This window comes from Zootoca vivipara, chromosome Z1 (assembly GCF_965207765.1).
Source record: "Zootoca vivipara chromosome Z1, rZooViv2.hap1.1, whole genome shotgun sequence".
NCBI classification, from domain to species: Eukaryota; Metazoa; Chordata; class Lepidosauria; order Squamata; family Lacertidae; genus Zootoca; species Zootoca vivipara.
In genome coordinates this window covers 42750958-42761212 of record NC_142583.1, presented here as the reverse complement: position 1 = coordinate 42761212, position 10255 = coordinate 42750958, and positions in this window count along the sequence as shown.

Sequence of the window (10255 nt, the reverse complement as noted above, 5' to 3'; positions counted from 1 at the left end):
AACTGTCTAACTTTGTGTTACAAAGATAGAGGCAAGTGTCTATTGGAATTTGGCAAGAAAAGTGAACCAGCCAGGTGGCCAGAACCATTAAGAAGAAATAAAGAAAATTAGGAAAGGAGAATTTCAAGTGTTCCAAAAGAAAGAAAAAGAAAGAAATGTAACATTTGTTATAATCCAGCAAAGCCAAAAGCTAAAAAAACAACAACAAGCAAGCAAACAAACAAACAGTTATGTCGTGGGTGCAGTGCCTATACGATTTCAGCTCTTCATGTAATCAGCTCTGGGTAGTGATTCAGCATGCTAGCAAGGATATGTTAGGAGTCAAGTCTAACAAGGACAATCTTTATTGCAGTATGAACTTGACTGACTGGAGGAAAAGGATGAGCTCCTTTTATACTCTCAGGAACAGGAGTTGGGGAAAGAATACATTCAGATTTTGGCGGTACCCAATCAGAGTAAGGATCCAAATTGTGCTAACAAGTTAACCAATAGCAACTGTCACCGCACCCATTTGAATCACCCTGGAGCGCGAAACGTAATTACAGAACTAGCAGTGAAACTCATGTACACATATTAAACCAATACGTAACAGAAACAAACACAATAGATCCTGTTGAAAGAGTTCATGGCAATTAGAGGCAGGAAACATGGGGGCCGGGGAGGCATATACCTAGACAGACTTATACAGCTAAAGGTACTTTAAAGCTTTTTTTGCTCCCAGCCTTTCCTAAGACTGGAAGTACAATTCATGGGTTCTGATCCAGAATTTACTGTAATCTGATATAGACATATATATATTTATCTCATTTGATGCATCCATTTTGTGGCTTGATATTATTTTCAGATTCTTTTAAAAAGCCTAAATTGTAAGTGTACTTGTATATTTCTTGTATATTTTAGAAATACCGTAGTACATCAGAAATGACCCCACAGTAAAATTCAGCTCCAAGTTGTTGCTTTTGAACCATGTAAATTTAAGATGTTGCAAGATTCAGTGCAATGCATTTTAAGTGGCCAGGACAAACCACCCAACTAATAGGATAGGAGGCATGGATATGGACTGGTTGTATTTCTCCAAAACAATGGTGTGAATCAAAAGGGCAGAGCTTGGGTTATTTATGCAGCAGTCCACATGAAATAAATTATCAACTAGTGAAGATAATTTGCCTTGGGGTTTTGTTGCAGAGATTGCAGGACAGCATTCCTTATTTATGATTTGACAACAATATTGCTCTGGGCTTATGATGAGCACACATTTTGGTATAATTATATTGCAGTGATTCTCCCTGTTCTTAAGAGCAAATTAGTTTAATATTATAATCCTTTGTGTGAGCTTGTGTTTGTGTGTGTGTGTGTGTGTGTGTGTGTGAGAGAGAGAGAGAGAGAGAGAGAGAGAGAGAGAGAGAGAGAGAGAGAGAGAGAGAGAGAGAGACACTCAGAGAGAAGGGAATATGGCATTTTAATCCTAAGAAGCAAACATTTTATAATGAATTTGCTAAGCAAAACTCAGTGGCGGCAGTGCATATCACATGACAGGCCTACCTCAGCAGCATCTCATGAAATATAGATTTTTCAGATGAGGGAGAGTTTTTGGATGTTTAAGCACATTGGTCAAAGGATAAACATTATTTTTATCTTCAGAAATAGATTTTCTGAGCGAAACAATTTTAGGGACCTCTATTACTTTATGTTCTGATTGCATATAAGATTCCCACCCCCAGCTTTAACCCATGAAACAAAGGGATGCATCTAATGAAGTCATTATTGGAGAACAGTGCCGGATTTACATATAAGCTAAACAAGCTATAGCTTAGGGCCCCACTCGCTTGGGCCACCCCCCAAAAAATTAAAGGGGGAAAAAACTGGATGTTCATTTCCAAAATATAAGATAAAAAACAAATCAAATAAAACCTACATAAAGCAACAGTGTTTTGTGTTGTGTAGGCTCCTATGATGTAAGGAATGGGCCCCGCCTGCTACCGGTATATGAAGGGCGCCATTGCCTTCAGTAGCTTAGGGCCTCATCAAACCTAAATTCGGCCCTATTGGAGAGGAACAGCTTCCCTCCATGCAATGGTGCCTCCTTTCTCCCAACCCATTGGTGCAGATGTGGGGTGGGGTGGGGTGGGGTATGAGGGATGTGCAGTGTCTTAAGTCACATCTGCTCCATACATTTAAAACACACTTATACTAATTTCACAGTTACGGCTCCCCCCATAGAATCCTGGGAGCTTTAGTTTGTTAATGGCACTGAAAAGTGTAGCCTCATAAGGGGTTCCCAGCCCCAACAACTTGGGGGAAAGTTTTGGGTCATTGCTCACGCAATGGAATTTACCAAGCTGAAGTCAACCCACAGTAGTGTCATCAAATACATGTTATTCACCTGCCAGTAAAAGAAAAGTAAAAAGGGTCATGCTACAGATGAAGTTCAGAATTAATTCACATTTATTAGGCCCAGGCAGAGGGCCTTCTCGGTAGTGGTGCCTGCCCTGTGGAACACCCTCCCATCAGATGTCAAGGAAATAAGCAGCTATCCTATTTTTAAAAGACATCTGAAGGCAGCCCTGTTTAGGGAAGTTTTTAATATTTAATGCTGTATTGTTTTTAACACTCGATTGGGAGCTGCCCAGAGTGGCTGAGGAGACTCAGCCAGATAGGTGGGGTATAAATAATAAATTATTATTATTATTAGTAGTAGTAGTCCTTGTTTGGAGGGAATTTTGTTTAAAGAATGGAAGAAAGCATCCAAACAGAGGTATGTATTCCGTTCCTGTGACTAGAGTATGCATACTGCTCTAGCAGTCTCCTCTCCTGTCCAGTTTTCTGGTCTGGCAAATTCACGGGACAAGGAAGCTGCTGTTGTAACTCAACTATGCTTGCATGTTCCTTGGCACCTAAAACAATCGAGGAGGCACTTGTGTTCAAAAGATGCACTTGTGTTAAATGGCCTTCATACAAAAGGGAAGCACCATACAATATATGTGCACATTTAACTTGTAGACACATGCAGAGTCTGTTATCCTTGTTGTAATTGAGGATTTTCTTCTCTCCCTCTTCTTCTGTTGCTAGAGCATTTGCTAACTTGGGCAGCTAGCAAAACTAGGGAATTGTTTGTGGAAGCAAATGCTGTCCTAAATTAATTTTTAATACTTCTGAGATAACTGTGTAAAGAATGTTTAGTTTTTTATAGTTTGGTACTTGGTTAATGTTTTATGCATAGTCGTATCGAGTATAATTTTGAAATTTTGTATTTATATTTGCTCTGATTGGTGTCATGGATTTGTAGTTACGGCCAAAGCACACCATTAAACATGGAATAATAATGCATTCACATTAACAATGCTTCGTGGTGTCTGCAGTTGTTTGGTTACAGGTCGTATTTATTTTTAATTGCACAAAACTTAGGCAATTAACACGACAGCCTGTAGTCCTATATATTTTCTTAAATTAAAGTTTTGCATTATTAACCAATGGAGAATATTTTCAAGAAGAATCCTAAGTAGCATATGGGTTGTTTGAAGCATAAATCTCACATACCAAATGTTATCCCAATAATCTTTTGCATATTGTATATGTAAATAGTCAATTCTCTCTGTGTAATGAATTCTTATGTTTCCCAATAAACAACTTAAACGAAAAGTTTTATATCTAGCAGTAGCACATGTGCTATTGATGGCACACAGGCCATATGTTTTAAGAAGTTTTGACATAAATTAGTAAAAGAATTTATAAACATGAAACTCAGAATGCAGCTATTTGCTTTTCTTGTGAGCCTTGCTTCTAACGTTAAAGCAATGAGGAAAGGGAGGATGACTTTGGCAAAACTTTCTGTCTCCTGTTCATTTCAAAGCAGTCCAAATGCATTAGGCTTCCTAATACATTTCACTTCAGTTATCAGAGTCCTTAATTTGCCAAGGGAAGCATTAGAGGACAAACCACTGGTGAAACAGCTGTCTTATATCAGGGACACATCACCTTCCATCTTTTGCAAACAATTCTCACAGAAGGGAGAATCTGTTTTTACAGCCCTGTGGCATTTAGAGTCTATTCCTACAAAAAAGAGAAAGAAAGAAAAGAGAAGCATTTTAAGGTTTTAGAAAACACAAGGACACATCGAAGGGCAATCACCTACATGTTTCACAGGGCATCACTTTTTAGATGAAAGGTTTTGGGTTTAAAGGAAGCTATTGAAAGTGTAGGGTGCTAGAGTTAGCAAAGCAGAGTAATGGTGCATTGACTGCCTTGCAAATCAAGCAAACGTGCATGGTTACATAAGCTGAAAGAAGCCAGGGTCACTTGGGTACAGTGGGAAAGGAAGCTTAAATAAGCTGCTCTTCCTGATTTTTCACACACCCTATCAAAAACATGCATTGGGAGAGGTTCCCCAACTTGCCAGAGAGAGGGGGGGGGTGAGCAAGACAAAACTATATCAATACAGGATGTAGCATTTAACACTGACATACGGGACAGCCCTATATTATACAGGACAGGTGGCAATGCTAGTTGGTTTCAAGGTCCAAGCCATATCCTGTTATGTGTGTGTGTTTTTTTCTTTTTCTTTTTTTTTAAAAAGCTCTGGAATATGGTTAGATAGTTACTCTCTCCAGCCTAAGTTATGTCTTTCTCTTTATCATGTCAAGTAGTGGAACATCTTTCCTCTAGAGACTGCCAACTTCCTTGATGAATTTCAGAAATCTACTTAAAACCATGTTTTCATGTATGCATTTGAGCAAAGATGACTACTTGGATATTATAATTTAAGGCTGCTGTGGAATTTGGTTTAATGGTCTGACATACAATGTTTTATTTTTTATCTGTATTATGTGTTTCATTCACCACCGTGAGATCCAGAACAGAGATCCAGGAATAAAATAAAACACATAAATAATACATTGACAATCACTGCTATTCTTGACATCCTCTTTATTGTGCATCCATGATCCATATTCATAATTATAGCCAGAGAGTTATCTGCAATCTCACTTTCAATACTGTTTCTGCCTGCAAAAGTTTTGGGGTGGACATACTGCTTTGTGTCCAATCTGTGCATGTCTCGTAGGTTTCCTGTTGAAATGCTATGTTGCAGAAAACATACACACACACACACACACACACACACACACACACACACACACACACCAGTCTGAAGGGGCCTTCAGGCATCATTCACTTGGGCGCTTATCACATATCATGGCACAATGTGCAGTATTACATTTCTCCTCAAGCTACACAGACTACAAATATTTCTAATTTCCCTACAACAGAGAATGTAAGCACTGTGTTGCTGCCCAGCAGAAAAGGATATAATCCCCATTCTGTGGTTGCAGGGAATTCTAAATAAGCCAGCAGAGAGCTAATGATTTACTAGCATCAGAAGCTAAGCCTACTGTGCCCAGCCCTCCCTCTCATCCACGTTACTGCAATGGCAGGAATGAAGAACTAAAGAGCTGGAGAGTATTTGCTAAAGGGGACAGCTAGGACCATAGAAAACAGTTTTTTTTTTTGTTTTTTTTGAGGATCTTGACAGAATGAAAAACTAGGATGAATCTCAAGAGACAATGCAAAGTACTGCATTTAGGCCAAAAAGTTCAAATGAACAGGTAGTGGATGGGTGAATGTGCCTAAATTGGTTATAGGGGTGGGGTAGAAATCTGATGCATTTAATGGTGAATCTACCTAATTCACATTTTCTAAAGCAATACAAAAATAGCAACAGAGCCATTTTCCAAAATTCGTCCTTTTCAGAATTTTCTAATGGAGTACTTCAATGCTGCCTTTATGGGGCCATGGGTGCCCAAGCACTGACAAAATTCCCCATGAAGGGGGCCAGGCACCCACAAATTTTGGTGCCAGGGCCATGCATGTATTGGTGAAAATAACACCAAAAATGTTTTATTATAGGGGGAATGGCAAAAAAGGTAAATTAGACAAAATTGTATACAGAAGTATGTATATTAAGATAAATTCACAATAGAATGCTAATGAGGACCGGTTTTTTTGTTTTTAAAAATCACAAACTGATATAGAAATGTAGAGAATGGAATTTAAGACTCGAACAATGTGAAACTGAGTTAAATTAAAATTAACAAATTAATGCATTCTTACTGGTAGTAGGTAGGTAGCCGTGTTGGTCTGGATCGAAGTAAAATAAAAAAATTCCTTCAGTAGCACCTTAAAGACCAACTAAGTTTTTATTTTGGTATGAGCTTTCGTGTGCATGCACACTTCTTCAGATATCTGAAGAAGTGTGCATGCACACGAAAGCTCATACCAAAATAAAAACTTAGTTGGTCTTTAAGGTGCTACTGAAGGAATTTTTTATTTTTTTTATTTTACTGGTAGTAGTGCATGTTTTTCTTCAAATCCCTGAAGGGCTGCCACTTAAAGCGAGTGAACACTTGCCCTCTGTTTTCCCAAAGGAAACAACTATTACGTCTAATAGTATAACTTACAGGAGGGTTGATTAGTTGACTTTTGACAGAAACTTCTTAACTGTAAGAGGAATAGCCTGAGAATGGAAACAATAATCAGGGGTGGGAGTTCTCATTTTCTGGAGGTCTCTAAGCTGAAATCAGTCACCAGGGGATGGTCTAGGGATGTATTGATGTGAGGCTCGAACTACATGGCCTGCAACACCTCCTCCAAATTTACAATTCTATGAGAAAAGAGCTGGGAAGTGGAATCTTCCCAAACTGTCTCATTCCAAGTTCTTCAGCCCAGTTACTCAGTGTTCCTGCTGCGGCAGCAGTTGAGACCGGTTTCTTTTGTAGATATATAAAAAGAATGTAACCCTGCTCCTTCATCCAACTGACAGTAAAAGTAGGCTTCTTCCCAGCTCCTTTTCTCACTTACTGTAAATCAACATCTTGCCAGCTTTCACAACACCTCCTCTGCTGACCTGAACTGTAGCCGTATCACAGGAGATAACAACTTGGTCCCAGACCATTTAGAGATATTTAGGTTACAACCAACATGTTCAATTCTCTTTGAATCTTTCGAGACAGCAACATGCCTCCCTGATCAGAAGTGCAAAGCACTGCAAGGCTTACCTTAAAAGGCAACCACCATGTGTCATTTTACCTTCTGTTCCTAGGGCTTGCAAGGTGTTGGTGCAGTTTAACAGGTTATTTACTTTGGGGGGGGCGGTATACTAGTGCATGTTTTCCCATCTTCACAAGACTGTTGACTTGTGCAGTTCATCTGTATCTCAAGTGGGCACCTCAGGCCTGTGGTCCAAATGAGACCTACAATGCCTCCCTGTTTGACCATCCTTGGCTGGACTGTGCCCTTGAACTTTGATAATGCTTCTTACTTGCTTGGATGGAGGATTGGGGGGATGTGAGTGTGTGCAGAACCTGAACTACTTGATCCACAGAACTGGTAAATTGAAGGTTTTGTTCCAAAGGAAGTAGGTTTGAAAACTCAATGAATTTTCACTCTGTGAATTTCTTCTGCATATAATGTGGTATGCACACTACAAAACCAATATTCACAAAGACTAATAGGCACCCAAAGAACTAGAGAGGCAAGATGTTACACCACCAGAAAGCTTTATTCAAAATATTAGCAAGGCATGTAGGGTAAATTACTGTAGTGCTTCTCTAGGTTGCTGCTTAATTGCAGTCCCGATGAAGCATATTATTTTCTGAGTATAAGTGCATATTTCTTTTGCTGGCTGTAGTTAGAAATGCTTAGGCTCCTTCAGTCTAGAGTGATTCTGGATCTGTATTGGTTGAGATTACTGCTTCAGTAGAATTGCTAATAAAAAAAAATAGTGTGGGGGAGTCTATTTCTCCTTAAGCAACAAGGACTAGCAGCACATTAAAAAAAAATCTTGGAACATTTGTATTCATGCACTGAAATGGATGTAAATCAAAACTGTGATGCACTACTGCATGTCCGATATGCTTTATAGAGATAGGAAAATCCTATTACAAATGCTGATTTTTCACATTTATTATGGATCGTGGTCAATAATCACTGAATGTTAAAATCTGAACAAGAGGACACAACATTTCACTGACATTGCTTTCAGAAACTGATGTGAGGTTCAGATATTGCCTGGCAGTTTTCTCACTAAGCACATTATATATATATATATATATAACATATAATATTATTATTATATATATATTATAGGGTCATGTAAATCTGAATAAGTTAACCTAAAATTCTGTTCAATATTATTTACCCAAACTGCAAATAACCACCATAAGGTGATCCCCCCCCCCAAAAAAAAAATTGTAGAAGAAATGCTACAGAGTATCATTTTTGTTCCTTTGTTAGATGAATCTCGTTAATTGGTCCATAGCAGCTAGTAATGGACCAGTTGGGTGTGAGGGAGAAATTTGATACAATTCACATTTAAAGTTGAAGCATTTTAATTCTTACTTTCTGAGAACTGAAACACAGCTATCCCTTGAAGTTTGCATTTGTCTGAATTTTACAATGCAGTTTTCCAGCTAAGTAATGTGTACCAAAATACACATACCAGGGTGAAGTGTGCATATATAAACGTATATCTTAGTACATACAGTGTATATGTTCGGTAAAATAACATAAGAAAATGCATTTTATTAGGGAAAATTGATTTTTTAAAAATTAGACATTACATACAAACATGTATGTTAGAAGAATTGTGCACCAAAATTCTGATGAATTTTCGACAGCACTTTTAAAAAATAATAATCTCAAGCTGTTGTGTAAATGCAGAGAACTGAACTTGAGATTTTTTATTTTATTTTTAAATGAGAAACTGGGAGAACCTGAAATTCACCCATCTCTACAGCTAGCCTTTCTCAGCCTGGTGCTTTCCAGATGTTTTGGACTGCAGTGATCAGCTCCAGGCAACATGGCTGAGAATAATGGGAGCTACGGTTCAAAACATCTGGAGGGAAGCAGGTTGGTGAATGCTGCTATGGACACTTAAATAAAACAACCTTTAGGAGCTACACAAATAATGACGGAAACCAAGAGCCCTAGAAAGCCACAGACTGGGAAGGCATGGAGATGTGAATTTCCTTCCCTATGAGACATGGCAAGAGCATAAGCTCCTATCTGTGGCACTAGCACACAATCCAGCTATTTGTTAATTTGTTTGGAGAGTTCTATATTGCCCTTGTAGTGCCTGTGGAGTGCACTACTCAGAGTGGCTTACAACAATCTAAAAATTGCAGTCGTAAAAAACACAATAAAAAATACAACAATAAAAGTCTATTAAATACACAACATTAAAAATACATCAATGGCAGAGACCACAGATAAAAGCTGAACTTTACAACTGATAGTTAGCAGTCAAAGACCTTCTGGAATAAAAATGTCTTTACCTGCTGGTGAAAGATAGCCAAAGGAAGATTTTTTCCTCTTCCTTCTATCTAATGTAGTACACTTTCTTTTTGATAATAGACTGACGAGAAGACATTTCCATTAACTTTTTTTCTGCATGTGGCATCAGGAAAAAGCAATAGTAATATGCAACAGCATGGCCAACAAGTTCTAGCCTTAAACAAGCCTTAAAACAATCTCACCACCCCAAGTTGCTTTTTCAGCTGGAAATCAGTTCCGACACCTCTCAAGTGGGTGCCATTGCCATTATAAGAGCACAAGGGAAGAGTTCATGGTAATTTGAGTACCTCTTTTCCTAGAAAAAATAGCAATGGCTATCACCATTGTAATGGTGGAAGCCAGGAACTTTCAGGGTCCATTTCATGGCAAGCAAGATGATAAGGAGTATGGCACATTGGGGTGGGGTTGCTGGGATTGCCATTTAGGCTTTAGAGAGCCTAAATCTTATGAGACCTTAAAACCTATCTCCTATACTTCTTGACCTTCAGTTCTCTCTTATTTTAATATTCTATTTTTTGGCCTTTAAATTTGTCTGTCAAGCATGTGGTGCAGGGCAGGGAGAGAGATTTAGGTAGATAAGACTGGAGTGCTGCTGCTGCTGCTGTTGGCATCCATTTGCCTCAGGAGATAGTGGAGGAGTGCGCCTTTGGGTGATGTCAAACTGTTGGATGGTTGCAGCACCTGATGTGGCTGTAGGGCCTGACACAGGAGAGACATGGTTTGTTGCACCTGGGGCAGATGAAGCCATTTGGTTTTGCTGGTGCAGATGCACCCTAGAGTGGATGGATGTTCATATCAGCAGAATCCTGGGCAGGAGAAGATATGGTAGTAGAGACTGATGCATCACATGATGAGAAGACAAATTAGACATATCATGATATACCACCTTCCAGTCCTATGGCCAATGGCA